The sequence below is a fragment of the Anolis carolinensis genome, chromosome 1, assembly GCF_035594765.1.
Source record: "Anolis carolinensis isolate JA03-04 chromosome 1, rAnoCar3.1.pri, whole genome shotgun sequence".
Classification (NCBI taxonomy): domain Eukaryota; kingdom Metazoa; phylum Chordata; class Lepidosauria; order Squamata; family Dactyloidae; genus Anolis; species Anolis carolinensis.
The window spans coordinates 101,060,064-101,084,829 of NC_085841.1; the positions used below are offsets into that span (position 1 = coordinate 101,060,064).

The 24,766-nt window shown below is 41.1% G+C and overlaps 1 protein-coding gene and 1 long non-coding RNA gene across 5 annotated transcripts in view; one reads left to right on the top strand and one right to left on the bottom strand.

Moving 5' to 3' along the window:
- Positions 1-21,206, bottom strand: part of armc2 (armadillo repeat containing 2) — a 91,454-nt gene extending 70,248 nt beyond the window's left edge. For all 4 annotated transcript variants that reach the window (XM_062969030.1, XM_062969031.1, XM_062969026.1 and 1 more), the window contains exon 1: positions 20,966-21,206. The gene's annotated coding sequence lies outside the window, so the exon portion shown is untranslated. The remainder of the gene's footprint in view (positions 1-20,965) is intronic.
- Positions 19,568-24,766, top strand: part of LOC103280797 (uncharacterized) — a 30,240-nt gene continuing 25,041 nt past the window's right edge. Inside the window, exon 1 of the long non-coding RNA XR_507491.3 lies at positions 19,568-19,838. This is a non-coding gene — a long non-coding RNA (uncharacterized LOC103280797). The remainder of the gene's footprint in view (positions 19,839-24,766) is intronic.

The window sequence follows — 24,766 nt, forward strand, 5'->3', positions numbered from 1 at the left end:
GCAATGGTCAAGCCTTGGCGCTGAATTGGGATGGCTGTCCCCGCCTGGGCCAGCTGCGCACCCTCCCCTCCTGCATCCCAGTTCAGCATCGAGGCCTGGCCATCCCCACTTGGCTCAGAGCACTCAGCCGGAAAGAGAAAGGAAGGGGGCGGAGCCGCCTGAATGACAGACAGCCAGGGGCTTCCCATCATTCAGGCCACTTTTCCCCCTTCCCTTCCTGGCTGAGGCTGAGCGCTCTGAGCTGAGCTCTGAGGGCCAGGCCTCGGCACTGAACCGGGATGCGGGGTGGCACCCACGCAATCGTCCCTTGGCACTCCAGGCCCCGGTGCCTCAATGGCACCCCCCAGAGGATGGCGCCTTCAGCAACTGCATAGTTTGCCTACCGTTTGAACTGCCCCTGGTTGTTTGCTCCTTGTACACCGCTCCGGTGAGCATCCTGGCTGCTGCTCATTGAAACAATTGAAGCTTACGAACAGTCTTCAAAGGCAACCGCACGTAGAAAACGTTACAGTGGTCTATACGGGATGTAACAAGAGCATGAACCACCCTGGCCAAGTCAGACTTCCCAAGATACGGGCACAGCAGGCACACAAGTTTTAGTTGTGCAGGAAACAGCCAAGCTTTGAAGCTGAAAGGCCATTCAATCCTAATTAAGGTGATCAATTATGACATTCACACTTGCCTCAGGCAGACAAGAGTTCTTTCCCCCACCCTGGGGATTCCACATATTTATAAACCCCACTTACCTAGTTTCCAACAAACCTCACAACCTCTGAGGATGCCTGCCATAGATGTGGGTAAAACGTCAGGAGAAAATGCTTTTGGAACATGGCCATACAGCCTGGAAAACTCACAGCAACCCAGTGAATCCAGCCATGAAAGCCTTCAACAACACAATGAAATACCTTGCAGATGGGATCCAAGTCCAAACATGTAATTCATGTTTTATATACACCGGTAGCCCCTGGTAGCACAGCGAGTTAAACCGCTGAGCTGCTGGACTTGCTGACTGAAAGGTCGGTGGTTTGAATCCAGGGAGCAGGTAAGCTCCCGTTGTTAGCCCCAGCTTCTGCCAACCTAGCAGTTAAAAAACATGCAAACGTGAGCAGATCAATAGGTACCACTCCAGCAGCAAGGTAACGGCACTCCATGTGGACAATTTTGGATTTGGGAATTCCGGATAAGGGATGCTCAATACATCTGTACTTAATGCGGTATCTTGGAGATGGAGCCCAAGTAAAAACATTAAATCTTGTTTCATATACACCTTATACGCACAGCTTGAAGGTAATTTTATACACAACATTTTTAATATTGTTGTGGATGAAACACTGCTTGTGGACAGTGAGCCATCAGTATGCAAAGGTATCACTACTCAGCCATCTGTGTGATCAGTTTTGGAGTATTTCAGATATTAGAATTTTCGATAAGGGATGCAATGCTGTACTATAATCTCAACATTTTTTCTGCTATGAAAAGTCTCAATATTGCTAATACTGCAGAATTCATACTGTTTGACACCACATTAACTGTCATGGCTCACTGCTATGGAGTTGCGGTCTTACAAGAAGAAATTCTACTAATGCCTCTCCAAACTATGTCTCATGGGATTCCACAGCATTGAGCCATGGCAGTTAGATGTAGGGTCAAACTGCATTGATTCTAACACGCAGATGCATCCTAAGTCTATGAAAACATACTCTCTGTATTTCACTGGGAGTGCATCTACACCAAGTATGGCCAAATTTCGGCCCTCCAGGTGTTTTGGACTTCAACTCCCATAATTTCTAACAGCTGGTAGGCTGTTGGGAATTGTGGGAGTTGAAATCCAAAACACCTGGAGGGCTGATGTTTGTCCATACCTGATCTACACCATAATTAATGCAGTTTGATACCACTTTAACTATCATGACTCAGTGCTATGGAATCATTAAAAATGTTTCCTAGTGAATTATGGCATCTGTTTCGGTTTCTAGGGAGCCACCTTTGGAATTCCTACTCCTTGACTTGAAACTTTGCATTAAATTTTATAGCAAATTTAATTTTATTAAATCGATAGTGAAATGACTTGACCCTGTTGGGTATCTAATGTTGGACCCAAATTTAGTTGCATTTCAAGCACATCAACTGAAATCAATGGGACTAATCACACATAATCTAAATCCAAAAAGATAATTATATTTTTCATGTGTTTTCATTTTCTTCTTATATTTATTTATTCTCATTTTCCCTTGAAGACACAATCAGCACAAAGAAAAATCAAGCACCGTCTTCAATGAGCTACTGTTTCTTGGCTCTCCGATGTTCTCCGATGCTACTATTGGTTTAAGAGCCAAAAGGGAAAATAATTTTTAAAAAGGTTCTTCTGACACATAATGAACAATCCATTGTTCTTTCTGGCTTTCTCCCCAGAATCGTTCTTTTACCTATATAGTTTCCAGTCAAAACTTCTGGATGTCGTTCTATGATGCTGGCAAAATAATTAACATGAACCTTTTCCCTGTGATTACCATAATCTAACATTTCTTTGAGCCACTTTTGTGTAAAAGTCATTAAGTTTTCCTGGCTTCCTCTCTAATCCTTTTCATATGCACATTATTTCTCTTCTCCCCATTCTCTAGGTTGTCAAGTTCAAGAGTTATTTTATTCTACTGCTTAGCTCCCTTTTGTAATTTTCTTGCTATGTCTTAACTGTTAAAATCCTTTGCATCTTTACTCTTTTAATTAAAAGAAGGTCTCATTTACGTATATCTTTCACATACACATACTTTTGCATTATGTCTTATAGGTGGATAGAACTACACGAAGATGTTTGCCACCGAACCCAGTGAAGTAGATAAACATTATAGCCTTATTCATCACTTTATGAAATGCTATAAAAGGAGGGAGGATCTATGCTCTACAATAATATTATTCCTTCTTAAATTCTTCCTAAACAATAGCCTCAAGATTGTTCTAAACTAGTGTGTCATGCTAATGGAAATGTGCTACAAAGAGCGAAATAAAATATATGGGAGCTGCTGTCCTAATGATAATTTGTAAGATATATTTTAAGATTGGGATAAGAGAGGTATAGGAATAATTGAGTTTTGAGATTGGATGTTATTTTCTTAAACCATGAGCCCATTTTGTTTTTCTTCTCCCTATCTGTACAACTATGACCATTTCAATAGAATTTAATGTAAAAAATTAGATTTGCACTGTTAAACAAATGGGTCCTGGAGCAAATCATGCTTGAGCTTTCTTCAGAAGCTGAAATGACTACACTGTCAAATTCATGGAAATGTATTTATTGGTTCTCATCCCATCAGAGACCCTTAAAGACCATTATCAGTTTTTTTCTTAATAGTTTTACACCATTACTCAACTGATATAATCCTGTTCCCTTTTGCAAAAGATCCAGCTGACATTTATTGTCTTGACTCTGTGGATCAGTAGAAAACAAGTTTTCAGTTTAAGGCCTTAATCAGGCCTATAGTCATAGAAGGCCATTCCTTTCTTAGGAAAATTGCTTCTTGATATGAGAACGAGAGATAGAGGAGAAATAACCATTATAGGCCCCTTCTACACTGCCATATAAAATCCAGATTATCTGCTTTAAACTGGATTATATGGCAATGTAGACTCATAAAATCCTGTTCAAATAAAATAATCTGGGTTATCTGCTTTGATAATCTGGATTATATGGCAGTGTAGAAGGGGCCTTAGAGACAGAATAGGAAGGCATCGGGTGGGTTTGAGGAGTTGCTGTGGTTACCTCCTCTATTGCCTTTTAGACGTTCTTACTTCTTTCATGCCCTACTTATGCAATTATTACAAATAGGTCAAAGTCTCCATTTGCTTTTTCCTTTAATACAGAAGTAGAAAACTATAGCAGATTTGGGGGTTTAATTAACTTCCCAGTAGATCCTGTGGTGAAAAAAATGACCTCCAAGTGCTTTGAAACCTATGCAAAAACAAGAAAAAGGAAAAGACAACTGGATGTTGACACAGTACCTCTTGAAAGACAGTGCAAGAAGGTATCCGCCAGGAACTACTCACAGGATATGATTTGGTGGCCAAATCAGATCCTTCTGATATAGAGATCAAAGATTTGAGGGTCTCGCTAGAAATGGAGACCAGCACAAGACTCCAGAAGGAGGGTTGCACAACACCTGGCGAGCTTGCAAGAAGTAAATAAAAATTTCCCTATTTCCAATTTAAAAAGTCTCACCAAGTTTCGAAGCAAAGGCCACAGAGTTTATTCTGGTCCAGCTGGAGCAGGATGACAGTCGCAGTAAGATGCAAGAAGAACCTGCATACCATTATACAAGAAAATCCACATTTTATACTTTTAGATTTTGAATCTCCCACTCCCGCCCAACCGACTGGCTTTGCATTGATTGGTCAGGGGAATCCCTGATGTCAGAAGCTGGGAGGGGCGGTCCAGGGGCTCACACGCCTCAGCCAATGGGAACACAAGCCCCACCTGTGATGTCTCTCCCTGGCTGGCCAATGGGGGAGATGGAGGTGCAGCAACAGGAGAAACAAAGGCAATCATATGTTGATGAAAGGCTTAATGAGTGATCCTATACTGGGTCTATTATCAAGTGGTTCAGCGAGAGCCCCAGGGCCAGCCAGACCTGTTCTATTGATACAATGATTGAAATAACAAGTCCCTTGAATAGGGGTCTGACACCTGGATGTCAGTTCCATTGTCCAAAAGGCAGCAGCATCAGCAGTCTTGATGGGATTAAGTGATTCAGAGTCCGGGAAGGGGAAATGGCATTGTCTTGACAGCTGTGGCATACCTTGCCTCTCCGCAGAGGAGATATGTCATTCATGTGAAATGATTAAAATGTCCAAAGGTTGCTCCATTCTTAAATGGTCTGGCTTTGCCCTCCGAAGCTTAAGAAAGAGTCCATTGTGTTATTTCCAGATGATGATCATGATAAATCCATTGAATCAGGATATGGGCCTGGGGCAGGTTGGTGGCACCCAGATCAGGATGGAATGCTGGCCAAAGTTCCAACGAGGTCAATGTGCTTCATTTTATAAGGTGTCAAGATATCATAAAGTATAATAATTAAAATATAAAATTGATAGGAGACACATGTGAGACTCACAATGGGGGGGAGGAGATCAAGCATCCCCACTGTGTTGGGAGACAAACACAAGTTTCATCCATGGGGCTTCGATCTCCCGTTTCCTATGGGGGACAAAGCATGGGATCCTAGAGGTTCCCCAGCAGGCGAGAGGCTTTTTGGGGTTCCCCTAGAACTGGGAGATGGCGCAAGGGATACAAAGGGGTTCATGCAGGAGGGAGAAAGGGGTTCCTGATACCTTGAAGGTTCATAGGAAGACTCAAAGGGACATTTCAGATCGCGTTGCCCCTGCTCATTCATAAAAGGCAACTCATTCATAGAAATGGAGCCAATTCATCTATCAGGAGGGGAACTGGGACTGTTGCGGCAAAAAGCAAGATAGAAGTTTGTCTTAAAAAGTGTTCAGGAGTGAAATGGAGTTGGGCCGGAGCAAATCCATGAGACGCGGGTACGGGGCCTCAATGGTTTTCTGTATCCGCGGTTTGCGGGACTGCATTCCCTTGTTCCTGAGGCGGTCCTGAACCACCTTGGCCAAGCTGGCGGAGATCCATGGCTCGGAAAGGGGTTTATTGTCAGTTTTTTGGTTGCAGAAAGAGCCTGCAAAAGGAGGTCTTTTGCGGGCTGGAAGTAAAAGCAGAAAGCGGATACAATTTATTACTCTTGGTTAAAATGTAGCAAAGGACAATGGAGCCTTGATTGAGAGTGGCTGCCTGCGGTTTTCGGCTACTTTAGCTGCTTTGAAGAGGGGATACAATGTTTCTGTGTGATTGAAGCTTATCTGGAGTGGAAATTCAGGGTTCTTATGAGCCGGTGGAACCCCTGGCAGTAATCAGCTGTGTGTCAAAGCAAGGTGAATGCGGGGGCTTGTGTGCTCGACATCACTTCCACTGGATCAAATGAGGCTTGGGGAATCCGTTCAACAGGATAAGAGGACTCTTTGCATGATTGTATTTTCTTGCAGAAGTTATCCTTTAAAATGTAGTCAAGAAAACCCTTTGGGCAACACCAAAGGGGCTGTGTGCTCCCAAAACTAGTGAATAATTGCATTCAATAGGACTTTAGTTAGTCGTCTCATTCCAGCTCTAGATAAGGATTAATTGTGGTGTGTATTTTAAGGCAACGACTCCCCTTCAGATAATCTTTTGATCATCATCAAACTATATTTAGAAGGACCATATGGTTACCAGCTGAAGAATCCAGCCCACTCATTTTGGAGATCTTTGTGTATTTTCCTAATGCGTTTTTTAAAAAAAATTGTAGCTACTGTTAACTAAGACTTTATTTTTAGCAGCCATTTCATGTGCGACGGGCAAATCAAGTAGGTAACTTGTCATGACAACTTTTTAGGGCGTCAAAAGCACATACTGTACTCAGGGAAAGAGGACAAAAGAAAATATAGTTGTAGTTCCATTAAAAACAGACCTGATATACGCATAGAGAAAACAAAATGAAAAAAGACACACAATGAAAGTTAGATGTTATATCAATCCAAAATAGTTGTGTGACAATATTTAAAATTTAATCATATATCAATAATATTTTTAGACTGCCTTTAAGAATAAAATCCTCAGAAGATAAAATGTATTGCCCTTTAAAAACCTGTTTTTAAGCAAGGAGCATTGCATTCTGCAAAAGAGGAAAAAGTTCAGAATATTAGTTCCTTATCTTATTATTACTGAAGCTACATTGCTTTCAATACAACTTTTATTACTCCACTGTAATAAATCCAACTTATTTTTCAAATATATTTAATACGAATAGCCAGTCTTCATGACCCCAGATGTTATTAAATTTCTGTCTGATATGTTGAACCATGGCAACATTTAATGCAACTACTGTAACCTACCTGCAATTTAATTAATTTATATAACGTGGGATCCAGGACGGTCCATAATTCAAGTTAATTATTAATTATTTTCTGCAACAGACAATTAACAATTAATTAACCCTCAAAAGGACTGTATAAACAGATAGGTCCGTCCTTGCCTCAAATGAGAGCAGAGAGGGTGCTAAATTAGCTTTCTGGGAGCAACCACCAAAATGGTGGAATACATTAGAATTTTATATTAAAAGGTAAAGGTTTCCCCTGACGTTAAGTCCAGTCATGTCTGACTCTGGGAGTTGGTGCTCATCTCCATTTCTAAGCCGAAGAGCCGGCGTTGTCCATAGACACCTCCAAGGTCATGTGGCCGGCATGACTGCATGGAGCGCCGTTACCTTCCTGCTGGAGCAGTACCTATTGATCTACTCACATTGGCATATTTTCGAACTGCTAGGTTGGCAGGAGCTGGAGCTAACAGCAGACGCTCACTCCGCTCCCGGGACCTGAACTTGCGACCTTTCGGTCTGCAAGTTCAGCAGCTCAGTGCTTTAACACACTTCGCCACTAGAATTTACCAATTTAGAATTTAATCTGAAAACAAGATTAACCACAAATTTTTAAAAGCATGAAGTAGTTTTAAAATACAAACATAAATATCCCCCCCCCCCAAAAAAAATAGCCCACCTAGCTAAATGGGTAGAAATGCAATTTTTAAAAATGGTAGCGCAAGAGACAAAAGTATTAAAATCTGTGAATTATGGCAGGAATAGACTTTTCAAATCCTTCTATTTTGTATGATTTCTAGACGTGGAGATGAGAACTCTGATGAGCAGCATATGTTGCCGCTGATCTGAAGGACTGGTGCCATGAAGGGTAAAGTATTTATCCAAACTAAATGTCAAAGTAGTTATTTCTAAATGCAATTTAATTTCTTTAAAGGGCATCTCAACTATTTTTGCTCTTACCTATTATGCCACTCCATGAATAAATCATCACTGTAGGGTGCTAGAAGAGGATGCTTTTAGTTCAAAATAATCTGCAGTTATTATTTGAACCCTGTTCATTGTCTCAAAAATTGCCAAAGCAGGAAAACACTTAAAGCATTCTCATAAGAAGCAACAGAACTGTCAGTGAAGAATAATATTTGTTCATGGGACATTCAAGACAGGTTCTTGCTCATCTCAGTCTACCAAGGTATTGTTTCCAGACCACAAATCCAAGGAGTCTATTTTGCAGATAGTTTTCTAAAAATCATTAAAATCAGCTAATAGGTTGCACTAGAATTAAACAATCACCTCACTTGCTGATTCCTCAATTTTTCAAATTAAGCCACATGTTTCTAAACTACTTTCCATAAAGAAGGTGAAATGCTTTTTCTTAAATTGATCATGTTTTGAACCCACAATAAAAAAATAAAGACTATTATATATTACAAGACCAAGCAGCTGCAATTCAATGCTCACTTTCCTGAGAAAAGGCCCCACTGGACATGGAGCTTATGACATGCCCTGTGTGTGTGCATCCACAATGTAGGACAAATGCAGTTTGGCACCACTTTAACTATCATGTTTCAATGCTATGAAATAATGGGAGTTGTAGTTTTACAAGAATTTGTAGCCTTCTCTGCCAAAGAGTGCTTGTGCCTGACCAAACTAACAGCTCCCATGATTCCACAGCATTGAGCCATGGCAGTTAAAGTGGTGCCAAACTGCATGTAATCTAGTGTAGATGCGCCCACAGTCAATGGGTTAGTCCCATCTTTGCCTGGAATTTATCTTATGACATTGTGGTGTACCATGCTGTACAGTTGTTGGGCCATTTGGAAACCAATTCTTTTACCACTTTAATCCATTAACCCCCTAGTAAATGAGTACATTCTTATCACAGCCATTTAATAATGTGGGGCATGATTGTTTCATGTAAGCCACTTTCTCCTAATATAGGGACTCAAAGGCAGGAAACAAATGGTTTTTCATATACGCAGCAGGTTTCAGAACGTCACAGATATAATAATAATAATAATCATCATCATCCTCATCGTCATCCATTGGAACTTGTGCCACAAATACCATCTGCCTGTGACAAAGAACTGTTGGGATCACAAGCCTGAAAAAGTTACAGAAAATTAACACGTCAAACTACTCTGAGACTTCCGAATTCTGATTGACAGAGTTTTGGAGCACAATACTCCTGACCTAACGATCGTGGAAAAAAAACAAAGTATGGATCGTCAATGTTGCAATCCCAGGCAACAGCAGAATCAATGAGAAGCAACTGGAAAAACTGACATGATACGAGGATTTAAAGCTCGAACTGCAAAGACTCTGGAACAAGCCAGTAAAGGTGGTCCCAGTGGTGATCGGCACACTGGGTGCAGTGCCTAAAGACCTTAGCCAGCGCTTAAAAACAATCAGTGCTAAAAAAATTACCATCTGTTAGCAGAAAAAGGCTGCCCTACTCAAGATTGCATGCATTATTTGTGCAGATCACATAGTTCAAGACACTTGGGAAGTGTCTGACGTGTGATCCAATACAGCACCCAGCATAGTGATCTTGTTTGCTATGTACTAATCTTGTTGTGTATCAAATAATAATTTTATATCTTACCAGCCTCTCCTTGTGGCTTGAGGCGGGTTACAGAATAATGTAAACACAAACATTGTAAAAACACTACAAATACACATATTAAAATGTATTTCTCTAAAAGATACAAATTGAACGCATTTTATAAAATACATATCCAAATACACAAAACAGAGATTAAACAAAGGACATGAGTTTTAAATTCATGCTTAAAAACTGGCTGGGTAGGCCTGCCGGAAGAGATAGGTCTTTAGATGGTTTTTAAATTGCGACATGGCAGCCCATTGCACTTTAAAGGCACTGGATCCTGTCTGATCTAAAGAGTTAAGCAGGGACAACCCTGGTTAGTACTTGGATGGGAGACTGCCAACAAACACCAAGAGCAGTAGGTTATGCTTCAGAGGAATGAAGTGACAAAGCTACGTCTGAGGACTCCTTGCCTAAGGATTTCATGGGGTTACTGTAAGTCAACAGGCAATTTGAAGGCATATTTACACACATCCTACTAGGGCTTACTGGCTCAGTTCTCGAACCACTATCCAGATTTGTTGACTCTTTTTTACAACCCTTTGTAAAACAAACTATGTCATATATCAAGGACACCAAACATTTTATTAACATCATAGAGAAACTTTCAATTCCTACAGATGCTGTCCTTATGACAATGGATGTCTCTTCATTGTATACTAGCATTCCATTATTAGAGGCACGAGAAAGCTGTGAAAAAACACTAGATTCAAGACCCAACTTATTCAAGACCCCATTCACTTTTTATTAGACCTTATTGATGTGATTCTTGAGAAAAACTACTTTAAGTTTGATCAACACTTTTACTTTCAGATTCAAGGGGCCGGGCTGTGGTACAGGCTGGTGAGCAGCTGCTGCAATAAATCACTCTGACCATGAGGTCATGAGTTCGAGGCCAGCCTGTGGCAGGGTGAGCACCTGTCAATTAAAAATAAAATATAGCCCTTGCTCGTTGCTGACCTAGCAAACCGACAGATAGTTGTATCTATCAAGTAGGAAATAAGGTATCACTTATAAAAGTGGGGAGGCAAGTTTAACTAATTTACAACATTGGAATGAGGAAGTGAGGAAGTGCCGTCAGAGTGGGTGATGAAGCAGCTGCTCCCCCCTGTGGCCAGAATCGAACATCCCCTCAGGAGAAAGTTAAATTGCCTCTGCGTCTGTCTGTCTGTCTCTGTCTCGGTTCGATGTGTTTATGGGCATTGAATGTTTGCCCTGTATGTGTATAATGTGATCCGCCCTGAGTCCCCTGCGGGGTGAGAAGGGCGGAATATAAATACTGTAAATAAATAAATAAATAAATAAGGTGTGGCTATGGGGAGTGCAGCTGCTCCATCCATCGCCAATCTATTTATGAATGATTAAGAGGTTAAATTTATTTTGAACCATACACAAAATCCTGTTTTTGATCATGTGGTGAAATACTGCAGATTTATAGATGATGTTTTTATCATAATGCAAGATTATCAAACAGCACAGGAACTTCTGACATGGGCCAACACTATTCATCCCCATATCAAATTTACTGGCAATATCAATTCCAACAGCATAGTGTATTTAGATGTAAAGGTCATTAAGGATAACAATAAATTGATAGTCAACAATTACCGAAAATTCTCCAACAGAAATGCATTTTTACATTATAGCAGTTACCATAGTTTACCTCTAAAAAACAACTTACCATATGTACAGATGTTAAGAATCAAGCGTAACTGTACCCTGCCACAAGACTTTGAATATAATTTGAAAACATTGAAAAATCAATTTAGAAATAAAGGTTATCCTGAACATTTAATTCATAAGGCTAGTGCCAAAGTAAGTAGAGTCTCGAGAATCACTATATTAAATGACAAGATTAGACCTAGAGACAACAGAGTAGTGTGGCCTCTTACATTGACCAATTTATCTAAACATGTAATAAAAACAGTGAGAAAATACTGGAATTTGGTAAATGACATACCAAGTTGTGAACATCCCCCTCTTAACACCCACAGGAGAACACAAAATATCAAAGACATTTTGATTCATTCAGATTTAGATTCCACACAACACATTACTAAATCCAACCTGGTGGGTAATTTCGCTTGTCACCATTGTTCTATATGCACACAATTCGTACAGGCAAAGTTTTTTTTAAGGATCATCACATTAAATTTCAATATAAAATAAACCATTTCGCTACTTGCTCCACTGAGGGGGTAATTTATGCCATCACATGTCCCTGCTCCCTAATGTATATAGGCTAAATGAACAGGGAAGTGAAAGTCCATATTATAGAACACAAAAGTAAGATCAGGAAACATTCTACTGATTCGATTTTTTATAAACATTTTGAAGATCTAAAACACAATCCTGAATCCCTCTGGGTCCAGGTTCTAAAAGTTGTCACACCCTCCAAAGGCATAGATTTCCAGACGAAACTCCTACAGCATGAATCTTTTTGGATTTTCACACTCCAAACGTACCATCCGAAGGGGTTGAACAATACCAACTCTTATGAATGTTTCTTGTAAAGATTGATAATCTTCCTTTAAATGTGACTTTGGAGTAACAGCAACTACATTACTTTACAACCACCTGATCATTGTGCTTGCCATTTAAGAGTGAAATTTGTTACTCAGTTTCATACTCGCATTGGAATCAAAGTGTTTGCAGAGTATGCATGTTTAAAACTTACGTCTTTCTGTGATTATGACTTTTACATTATCTTTGTTGTGTATCGTGTATGTCTCATGTAACTATATGTATTGTAAATAACTGGTAGCCACTATATATGTTCCCTATAGGATCCATTAAAAAAAAACTCCAAAAAAAAAAAAACAACTAAAAAAAAGGACTACAATCCACCTGATGAAGACTCTTGAGTTGAAACCGGCTGTGGTTTTGGAGTCTACTATCCATAATAAAGAAACAAGAACATTCATTATATATAAGAAGAGGACTCAATTTGTGTATGTGGAACAATTAAAGAACTAAAGAACATTTATTGTTTATGAGAAGAGGAGTAAATTCATCCTTTAAGAGAAAAATATTGTTTTTACTGTGAATGTAACAGTCCTTTGTTTTATTGTTTAGCAACGCCTTTTGTATCTGTTTTCATATTGATGTATTGAACTAAATTTAGGTTTAATGATTTCTGTATTACTGTAATAGTGGATACTTGTCTTTGTAGTTCCAGGGAACCCATTTTCTTTTTTGTTACTGTAAGTCAACAGGCAATTTGAAGGCATATTCACACACATCCTACTAGGGCTTAGAAAATACTTTTAAGTGTGAAGGACTCACTCCACTTCATTGCAATGAATATTGGGAGCATAGTAGATGTGGTTTCAATGCACCTCCCTTGGAGATTCCCTGAGGATCTTGAGAAGGCAAACCTCAGGCACCATCTACACTGCCATATAATCCAGATTATCTATTTTAAACTGGATTATATGGCAGTGTAAACTCATATAATCCAGTTCAAAGCAGATTATATGGATTCAGAAACTGGATTATATGGCAGTGTAGATCCAGCCTCAGACTGCAGGTACTTGCACTTGGAAGACACTAGAGTGCATCTGCACTGTAGAATTGATGCAATTTGACACTACTTTAACTGCTGTGATTCAATCCTATAGAACCCTGGGGGTTGACATTTGGTGAAGCACCAGCACTCTTTGGTAGAGAAAGTTAACAACCTTGTAAAACTACAACTCCCAGAATTCCACAGCACTGAACCATGAGGGATGAAACTGCATTAATTCTGCAGTGTTGATGCACCCCCGGATTACCAAGAGTTTCCAGCTGAAGTTTTCTTTTCCTTTCTCTGGATGCGGAAGATAGTGCATCAGTAAATTCCACGTAATTCTATTAAGCAGTAAGATCCAGAGAAAACAAAGTTCAGGAAAAGTTTAAAAAGTAAATATACCCAAGTTTGAAGAATAATATGCAAAAGCAGAATTGAGTTGGTTCACAGGAAAAAAGCATGAAAAAAATATTGGAAATGATATGGTGCGTTGGTCTTTCTGAAGGCGAAAGGGTGATTCCATAATGGAAGAATTATATAATTGCTTAATTATGGCTTCATTTTTAAAAAGAAAGCCAATCATAGAACAGGAGGCAGAGCAAGTCAAGTGATATAAATGTTTCTTCTTCTTTTGTATATCAATTATGAGAAAGCAAACTAGGGGGCTCATGCCATTGAAGCAGAAATGCATTGGATGCATTGCCATTCCACCAGCTTCTGAGTCTAGGTGTGATGACCAGTGTAGTGTTCCACAGTTAGTCCAATAAAGTCATATTCAGCTCAAAAACACTTCAGAATCTTTCATACTATACATTCCCTTAGATTACATACAGGTGGGGCACAGACACAGTAAATAAAGAAAGTGCTGCATTATTTCCTAACTCATCCAAATGCCAGAATTGTGTGCAACTGAGAACTCTAACAGTCTCCCAGCACTAGGCAAAATTATGTCAAGAATAAGACAAGCAAATATGTGTTGGTTATTATTGCACCTCGTTCTTAGCATTTAAATGGTTCTATTTTGCATCTCTTTTAGCTCTTTGTGACTATTTGGGAATGATCTGAGATTATGATATTCTTTCTGTTTCTGGAATAGAAGGATTAATTGGAAGCAGAGCAAAAAAATATCCCAGTATGTAACCACGATCTCTTTCTAGTTTTTAAGCATATTTTAACTGATTGCCTTAGTTCATTAGAAGGGGAAATTATAGTTTTTCCTGCAGGAAATTCTGACTGCATTATATGGTTAGCATAAACTCATTATATGAGTCTACATATAATGAGTCTACACTGACTGCATAATGAATCTACACTGATCATATAATGCAATTACAAACTACATTATGTAGCGGTATAGATGGGGCCTGTAGGAAGACCCGAGAAGGGCTCGAGGTCTCTTGGGTTGGATCTACACTGTCATATACAATCAAGATTATCTGCTTTGAACTGTATTATATGGCAGTATAGACTCACATAATCCAAAACAGATAATGTGGATTATCTGCTTTGATAATCTGGATTATATGGTAGTGTAGATCCAGCCTTTGAGGGTCCTCACTTATAAGGCTACCATAAGTCAAAACTGACTTTATAACAAAAAAAAATGCATTTAGAAATTGTGTGTATTGGGTTGATTCATGTCAGTTCTCTTGGTCAAGTGTTTGGCTGTTTCTGCTGAAGACTACTGGGGGTGCAGTACATTGTAGAATTTCTAGATCCAGCACAGTCTGGCTTCAGGCCGGGGCATGATACCGAGACAGCCTTAGTCGCCTTAGTCGATGATCTACGCCAGGAACTGGACAGGGAGTGTGTCCCTGCTGGTTTTGCTGGACCTCTCAGCAGCCTTTGATACCGTTGATCATGGTATCCTTCTGGGGCGCCTTGCCGAAATGGGGCTCGGGGGTACTGTTCTGTCTTGTGGGGTCCCACGGGGGTCAGTACTGTCCCCCATGCTGTTCAACATATACATGAAGCTGTTGGGAGAGATTATCCGGAGTTTCGGGATGAGGTGTCATCTGTACGCAGATGATGTCCAGCTCTGTCACTCCTTCCCACCTGTCACCTAGAAGGCTGTCCAGGTCCTGAACAGGTGTCTGGCTGCTGTGTCGGACTGGATGAGGGCGAACAAACTGAAATTGAATCCAGACAAGACAGAGGTCCTCCTGGTCAGTCGTAGGGCTGAACAGGGTATAGGATTACAGCCTGTGTTGGATGGGGTCGCACTCCCCCTGAAGACACAGGTTCGCAATCCGGGGGTTCTCCTGGACTCATCGCTGAGCCTGGTGCCCCAGGTTTCGGCGGTGGCCAGGAGAGCATTCGCACAACTAAGACTTGTGTGCCAGCTGCACCCGTACCTTGGGAAGTCTGACTTGGCCACGGTAGTCCACGCTCTGGTTACATCCCGTTTGGATTACTGCAACACGCTCTACGTAGGGCTGCCTTTGAAGACGGCCCGGAAGCTCCAACTAGTACAACGGGCAGCAGCCAGATTAATAACTGGAGCGGCATACAGGGAACGTACTACTCCCCTGTTAAGCCAGCTCCACTGGCTGCCGATATGCTACCAGGCCCAATTCAAAGTGCTGTTCTTGGCCAACAAAGCCCTAAACGGTTCCGGTCCAACTTACCTGTCCGAACGTATCTCCTCCTACGAGCCTGTGAGAACTTTAAGATCATCTGGAGAGGCCCTGCTCTCGGTCCCACCTGCCTCACAAGTGCGTCTGGTGGGGACGAAAGACAGGGCCTTCTCAGTGGTGGCTCCTCGGCTGTGGAACTCCCTCTCCAATGATATCCGGCAGGCTCCATCCCTTCTGAGTTTTAGGAAGAAAGTAAAGACTTGGCTTTGTGAGCAGGCATTTGACTCGGTCCGGATTAAGGTTTATGTACAAGGTCTTGTGGATGAATGGCTCAAGTATTTTATAATGTATGGTTTTAAATCTATTTATTGTATTTTGTTAAATTATCTAATTGTTTTAATTGCTTATGTTTTATCTTTTTGTATTGTATATTGGCATTGAATTTTGCCAGATTGTGAGCCGCCCTGAGTCCCTTCGGGTGAGAAGGGCGGGATAGAAATGATGGAAATAAATAAAAATTAAATAGAATGAAAACAGTTTAACTCCACTTTCTCAGCCATGTCTCAGGCCCCTTCCAGATAGCCATATAATCCAGATTATCAAAGCAGATAATCCACATTGTCTGCTTTGAACTGGATTATATGAGTCTACACTGCCATATAATCCAGTTCAAAGCAGATAATCTGGATTTTATAAGACAGTGTAGAAGGGGTCTCAATGCTATTGAATCTTGGGATTGCAGTTTTACAAAGTCTTTAGCCTTCTCTGCAAAAGAGTGCTGGTGCCTCATCCAAATACAAATCCCGATATAGGATAGGAGACACTTGACCTGAAAACTGTCCATGTGAAAGGGATCCAGGAGTCCTTTACTAGATCACAACCTAAGCATGAATCAACAGTGTGATCCAGCAGCTAAAAAGCCAAAGTGATTCTAGGTTGCATCAATAAGAATATATTGTTGGGACTGAGGAAAGTCATAGTTCCACTCTATTCTGCTTTTGTTCAGACCTCATCTGGAATATCACTGTGTCTAATTATGGACACCACAGTTCAAGTATACTGGCAAGCCCCTCGGATTCTGGACCAGTGTCTGGCCGCTGTGTTGGCCTGGATGAGGGTGAACAAACTGAGACTTAATCCCGACAAGACAGAGGTCCTCCAGGTCAGTCGTACATCTGATCGGGGTATTGGGTGGCAACCTGTGCTTGACGGGGTCGCATTCCCCCTGAAGGCGCAGGTCCGCAGCTTGGGGGTCCTCCTGGATTCGGGGCTGACACTTGAGGCTCAGGTGTCGGCCGTGGCCAGGAGGGCCTTTGCACAACTAAAACTTGTGCGCCAGCTGCGACCATACCTCGAGAAGTCTGATCTGACCAGGGTGGTCCATGCCTTAGTTACCTCTAGACTGGACTATTGCAATGCGCTCTACGTGGGGCTGCCTTTGAAGACGGCCCGGAAATTACAACTAGTACAGCGTTCGGCAGCCAGGCTTTTAACCGGAGCGAATTACAGGGCGCGTTCAACGCCTCTGTTTAAGGAGCTTCACTGGCTGCCATTTACTTTCCGGACCCAATTCAAGGTGCAGGTTATCACCTACAAAGCCCTAAACGGTTTGGGACCCACCTACCTTAGAGACCGCATCTCCCTCTATGAACCCACACGTTCTCTTCGCTCGTCGGGGGAGGCCCTTCTCTCGCTCCCACCACCCTCACAGTCACGGCTGGTGGGGACGAGAGAGAGGGCCTTCTCTGTCGTGGCCCCCCTGCTTTGGAACTCTCTACCTAGAGAGATCAGGCAGGCCCCTACCCTCCTCTCCTTCCGGAAGAGCTTAAAAACCTGGCTGTTTCAAAAGGCCTTCGATGTTTAGTTGTTGCTGGATTGATCTATCTGTCCATTCCATAAGAGTCCCATTGTTGTTGTTTTGCCATTTTATACCGCACTTTATTGTCCATTCAACTTGAGATTTCCTTTTCCCATTTCGTATCACTCTGCATTTCGCCTGGGATCTACGAATTAGTCTCCTGTTTTTAACACTGTATCCTGCTTATTGATTTTAATGATTGTTTTTATTGATGTTGATGTTTTTTACTGGGATAATTGTCTTATTGCTTTGTTACTGTTTTGTTTGTTTTATCGGGCCTAGCCCCATGTAAGCCGCCCCGAGTCCCTTCGGGGAGATGGGGCGGGGTATAAAAATAAAGTTATTATTATTATTATTATAAGCTGGAACATATCCAGTAGCAATAGATCTCTACAGAATGAAAGGTTGGCAGTTCGAAGTCCGGATCGGGGTGAGCACCCGACCTTCAGCCCAGCTCATTTGTCCATCTAAGCAGTTCGAAAACAGCTGCGAGTAGAAAAATTAGGCATTGTTTAAGTGGGGAGGTATTTTATGGTACCATAAAAGGAAATACCAGAAATCCTGGGGATCAAAGAAGCTGGAAAAATGCCGACATATACCCCTATCTGTTGTCTGTCCTGTATGTCTACCGGCATTTAATGTTTGTTGTGTATATGTTCTGTGATCCACCCTGTGTCCTCTTTTGGGGTGAGAAGGGCGGAATGCAAATGGTGTAAATAAATAAAATAAAGTTGTTCCTGGTCAAAAAAAAGATTGGGAACCACTGATCTACACCGTAGAATGAAGAATGAATGCATTTTGACACTTTAACTTCCATAGCTCAATGTCATGGAATGATGAGTTGCAGTTATCACTCTTTAGCAGAGAAGGCTAAAGTCCTTGTAAAACTACGACTCCCACAGCACTGAGCCATGGCAGTTAAAGTGGCGACAAACTGCATTTTCTACAGCATAGACCAGGCATGGGCAAACTACCGGCTGTTAGGAATTGTGGGAGTTAAAGTCCAAAACACCTGGAGGGCCAAAGTTTGGCCATGCCTGGCTTAGACGCAGCATATGTTGGATGGAGCTGTCCCAAAAAGCCAAAATAGGGTTGTTGTGATTTTTCTGGGCTGTATGGCCATGTTCCAGAAGCATTCCCTCCTGACGTTTTGCCTATATCTATGGCAGGCATCCTCAGAGGTTGTGAGGTATATTGGAAAAACTAAGCAAGGACATATGTTCTCAAATAATATGCTGTTTCCAGGTTGGTTCATCAAGTGCTCTGCTATGGCTGACTTCTCTAACCACTTCATCACACTAGAGTTTGGTTCCACTTTAAATTCACTTTAGGGAGCGGCCTTTAAACAGCTCAACCAGACAGGTCCTGGGCCTCACCAAACTACAAACCCCTGAATTCTGCAGGAGGCAGAAACCAGATTTAAAGTGGATAAACGCCCAAGTTTGATGAGGCCCTAAGTCAGCCGGGCCTTGAAGCTGCAAAGCTTTCCAATGCTAATTAAGGTAATTAATTGCAGCAACCACACTTGCTTCCAACAGACAAGAGTTCTTTCTCCCACCCTGGACCTTCCACAGATATATAAACCTCCCTTGCCTAATTTCCAACAAACCTCACAACCTCTGAGGATGCCTGCCATAGATATAGGTGAAACGTCAGAAGAGAATGCTTCTGGAACATGGCTGTACAGCCCGGAAAAATCACAACAACCCTTTGATACTGGCCATGAAAGCCTTCGACAACACAAAGCCAAAATAAATTTCAGTCTTGTGAGGATAACATAATTGTGTGTGTGTGTCAAATAAATGATTTAAAATAAATCATGAAGTGTGTGTGTTTGTGGATATTTTTTCCAGTCGGTATTAAAATAACATTAAGCAGATTGGAGAAGGTGCATAATGACTGTTAATTCAAGTGTTTTGGTTCTGGAGGTTTATACCTGCAAGAAAAGTACCTTGCCTTGGAACCACCTGGGCCTTTTGGAGAGAGGGCGCTTCTGTGGACAGGGCCCTGGGTATTCGGGTGCCTCTTGCCTCTCCCCTCCGCACGAGCCCGGCTCGCGCACTGTAAATAATTCAGCTTGACAAGACTTCCCTTTCAGCGCGCCTGATTCCTCGCCCCCTTTTTTCCCGCTCTTCTTCCTCCCTCCGCCCCGCGCGCCCGAGCAACACCGCTGACATCACCGTAGTAAGATTTAAATAGCTACACATGCCATGTTTCTCCTGGAAACAAAGCACGCTATTGGCCGGCGGCGCAGCCAGCCTCTACCTACCAACAGGGATAAGCCCGACGCTTCCAGCCAATCAGCGCCGAGATCGCGTTGCTGCTAAGAGCCAATGGAACGCCTGTCACTAAGGGAGGGAAATACATAGAAGCACATCAGGTTTGTCATGTGTATTATCATATTTTCATGCTGTGTCAGTGGTTTTGTGTTATTTTACTTTTTAAAGGGGAGGGAAATCCTGATCTTAATATCTTTTTTAAAAAACCTAGATTAAAGCCTCGCTCGATTGATGCTTTGCATGGGTTCTTATTCTGCACCCAAGGAGTGGGATTCTCCAGGCAAGCATGCAATGTGTAGTAGTACTATGGGGTTGTAAAGGGGTGGAGGAGGGTGGCAGGAGGGAGTTGCAAGCCCAGGGGTCTCCCTTGCTTGGGCTTATTTTTTTTTAAAGGATCCTCATCACGCAGAATCTAGTAGATCCCCCTTTGCTTCCTTCCCTCCCTATATATTTTAATTTTATTGTTAGGAAAAAAAAATAAAACAAACAAACATACATGAGTTTCTATCAGGCTGCTGGGCTTGTAATAGTCTCACACGAGAAGAAGAAGGAAAAAAGAAAGGTAAAGAAATTGTTTACATGGATCCCTGTGTGTGTGTGTGTCTGTGTTTATTTGTGTGGGGAGTCAAATAAGGGAAGGGGAGGATGGGATGGGATTATTGTATATCCAGCCAAATCTTTGGGTGTATTATGATATCAGGGTACTGGTTTATTCAGAAATGTGTGAGAGAACCAGGCTGCTGCTTTGCTGGAAAATCTCCCTCTGGCTTGTGTGTGTGTGTGTGTGTGTGTGTTTTTCAATATAAGAGGAGCTTAAGTATCCATAGGAAAAGTCAGCGTGAAGCAATATCTTAATCCAGAATGGCAACAAACCCTTTTTGGTGCCCTCAATTTGGCACAACTAGATGCACATGTAGCATCGAACTCAAACAGATTTATAATGTAGTCGTAGACAGATGATGCACTATGTAAAAGTCTTCATCCAGATCGAACATGGGGTGAATGTCTTACAGAAAACATAAACAAAGTAGAAAGCAAGAAATGGAAGGGAAAGGATTTAGAACATAAAATGAGGAAGGCATAAAATATAATGTGCTTTCATGTGTATGTTTCATACAACAGAAAGCATAGCATTCTTGTATATATTATATACAGCAGAAAGCACATCAAGCAACCTAAACCTGAGTTTGTAGCACCGGTTTAATTTGGGAGGAAAGAGACTGCTTACCTTGGCTTCGGTGTCTTGCGTTCCTTCCTCTGATCTGGTCCTCAAAATGGGACAGAGTGTCTCTGCTTCTCAAAATAAGATGCTCCATACCTTTAAGAGACATGCGGTATGATATGGATGTTGTTATCCATTAAGTGTTAACATAATGTTTGGTTGTCACTTCCAAAAACGGACCTGACGAGACAGAGCTCTGGTACTTTCTAGTCCAAGGCTCTGCAGAGCCATCGTCTTCATAGACAATGGATGTACATTGGGGTACATGGCATCGAAATGCCGTAAAATGAAAGGGAGCCTTTAATTATGAGAGCCAGCCCTTCAAAGGGGGAGTCAGCTGGAAACTGTAACTCTTTCAGCTAAATGATCTAACTTGCTCCATTTTCTAAGCAAGGCATGTCTCCAGATGTGATGGAAAATGGCATTGATAGGAAATTATAATTGCTGGGTGGCTGTGAGTTTTCCGGGCTGTATGGCCTTGTTCCAGAAGCATTCTCTCCTGACGTTTCACCCACATCTATAACAGGCATTCTCAGAAGTTGTGAGGTTTGTTGGAAAATTAAGCAAGGGAGGTTTATACATCTGTGGAAGGTCCAGGGTGGGAGAAAGAACTCTTGTCTGTTGAAGACAAGTGTGATTGCTGCAATTAATCACCTTAATCAGCATTGAAAAGCCTTGCAATTTCAGGAGATAATGCTTCTGGAACATGGCCATACAGCCCAGAAAAATCACAGCAACCCAGTGATTCCGGCCATGAAAGCCTTCGACAACAAATTATAATTGCATTTCTGCTGTTTCTTATGTAATTTGCTTGAATTAAACGTGAAGTCAAAAAAACAGTGCAGTTGCTGTCACCAGTATGGTTTCTTCTCCCTAGGAGTTGTGACAACAAAACATGTCATTGGAATCCCTCCTTGGTTTAACTAATCATGACGTTTCTCATATTTTAAATCTGTTTGGCATGAAGCTGTACGAAGCCAACGTGGAACATCACCAAAAACTCAAATCAGATAGAGCAGCCAGCCTGTTCTTCAGTCTAGATAGAAATGTGCTGTAGCTGTTTTTCTGGACTATAAGTTAGTTGCAATGGTGGCCCTCTAATCTTTTCCTTGACTTCAGAAAGGGCTGGATCAAGGTCATAGCAACAGCTTTCCCTAAGCCCTCCTTTGAATAATGCTCTAATTCACTCATTAATCAATTCGTTCAATAATACAACAAAGCAGATAAGTCAGTACTGATGCTGGTGATTCAAACGTTCTTGTGTCGCCAGATATGCAGGAGATATTAGGGAGGGGGAGGAATATAGCTTTATTATTTAACAACTCAGCTGCTCATTTTGCTTCTCGAAACAGTAGTGATGCTCTTGTTCCATCTACACTAGTGTGGAAAGGAGTTCCATTACACTCCAAATGATTTCTTTTTGGAATAATATTGGTGACCTCTCTTTCTTTTAAATTGAAACAGGACAACTACCAACAGAGTAGATAGGCTCATGTGGACATTCGTTAATGTACATTTGCCAAGTACTAGTCAGTCAACTTCTATATGACCTGCTTTATCCCTGTCTTTCAGCTCTATCCTTAGATATGTCAGAGAGGAAAAAGAAGTAGCAACACAACCCATGATCTTGGGTCTTTTTGGGCCGCCCTAATACTTCAAATGTGTCCATAGGTCCATGACTGAGGCAGGGGAGCTCCTTTAGTCACTTTTGAAAATTGTGTTTAAGTTAACTTTTCTAGGGAAAGAGTGTTTATAGATTTCATCAGAGATCCATGACCCACAAAAAAGGTTAAGAAATCACTGTTTTGGTCCCAAGCTTACAAATAGATAGTAATATTAACATTAAAACATATATAATACAAGAGAGTAAAATAAAAGCAATGAATAAATCATACCACATCATATTCTGCTGCCATCAGAAACCAATTGAAATGTGTTGAAAAGTGTCCTCATGCTTTTATCAGTTTAGCTGGGATATTAATAAATGAACCCAATCTGAACTATAGAGAAGATACTTTAGGGCAGCCCCTGCTCCATCTGTGTTTTAACTTTCTGCGTTTTCAGTTTCCATGCCATACTAAATGGAAAATTACAGAAGTAAACAATTCATAAATATTAAATTGCACACCATTTTGAGTGGCGTGAGGAAGTCTCACATCGGCCTGTCTAGGATGTGAATCATCCATTTGTCCAGAATATCCACATGTATATATGCAACCTGTTAATCCCATAGATCAGGGCTTCTTAAGCTTTTTCTCACTCGTGACCCCTTTCCACCCAAGATGCTTTTAGGTGGCCTGGAAATATATAGCTATATAAAATAGGTACAAAAGCAAACATTTATTGGTAATAAATCAACAAGGCTTGCTAAGTAAGCTTATTTTCCTACTTATGAGGTATACCTGAAGCATTTTCTGCATAGTCCACTTTAAACGATGCATATTATTGCTAACAGATTTGTGTAAATGGCTGAAGCAATAGCTAGGTTTATGGTTGCCAAATTTTCATGACCCCAGTACTGTGCTAAGGGAACCACATTTGGGGTCAGGACCCACGGTTTAAGAAGCAGCAACTTAGATCACTGGTATATATGTATAGGGAAAAAACCTCAATACTTATTGGGTTCAGTTCTATCCACAATTTCAGGCATGCACATTTTGGGAATGTATCCCCCACATATAAGGGGGTACTGTATTTCAAAAAACACCCCTTCATGTTCTGTTGATCAGTTTGGGAGAAGTCAGCAGGACTGAAAAGAGAGGTGATCTCAGGCGCTTAGGTGGTTTCAACTGGTGAAAAGGAAACACATGAAAAGTGATGTGGAATATAACAAGAAAAAAGGATAGCATAAAATAACTTAGAACATATTTGGCAGCTCTGCTTTTAGCATTGCTCTCTTGCCTGAGGCAACTTGATCCATGTTGTGTAAGGCAAACTATGGCCAATTTCAATTACTTCAATACTGCAGCAATGGGGTGTGAATGATCCTTTAGGATTATTTAAAATGTTCATTGTTGAAGTACCAAAATATCATAAGACAATGTGTGCCCAGTTATAATGGGTACTACATAAGATCTAATACATACGGTAGCAGTACGGAACCATACTTCGGCAATGGTCAAAGCCAAGGAGAGCGTGACAAAGCTCCTGAGCAAATACATTCTATTTTTTTTTATCCATGGAATTTTATGAAGATTTTTATTTTATCTATGGAAGAGCAGAGCCACTGGGCTAGACCTTTCTCCTTTCAGCTTGCCCTCAGTTTTAGGAAATGGCTTTTTTTGAGACATACAATATACAAATGCTTTTTTAGAAGCACTGAAGGCCTATTTTTGCTTGTCTTAAATAATTTTCCAGGTGCTTTGGAAGATGAAAGACATACTTCATCCATCTTCCTGCACTATTTCACAAATGCAATTTTTAAAATCTTTATAAACCAGTGAAGAAAATTTATTTAATGAGAACAATTTCCTTCCCATGTATTACAAACGGACATTTGTCAGCAACCTATGCTTGCATAAACCATATTTTATGACAATCTCTAATGGTCCATCCTGCCAGGAAACACTCTTGTCTGTATTGTATATTAATATGCGCTAGCTGTCTGGGAAGTGAGTGTTGGTTCAACGTTGATTTGGGTTGCTTTCATCATAACTGGGGATTTGTTCTTGCATTTTGAATGTTAAGATTCCTGCATCAGGAGGTTGGATGGTTGGTTGCTTTTGCCTAGCTACTGATAGGATTGTCTTGAGATTGTCCAAAAGATTGTATTAGTGAAGTTTTGGTTCTATCATTTCTAATTTTTCT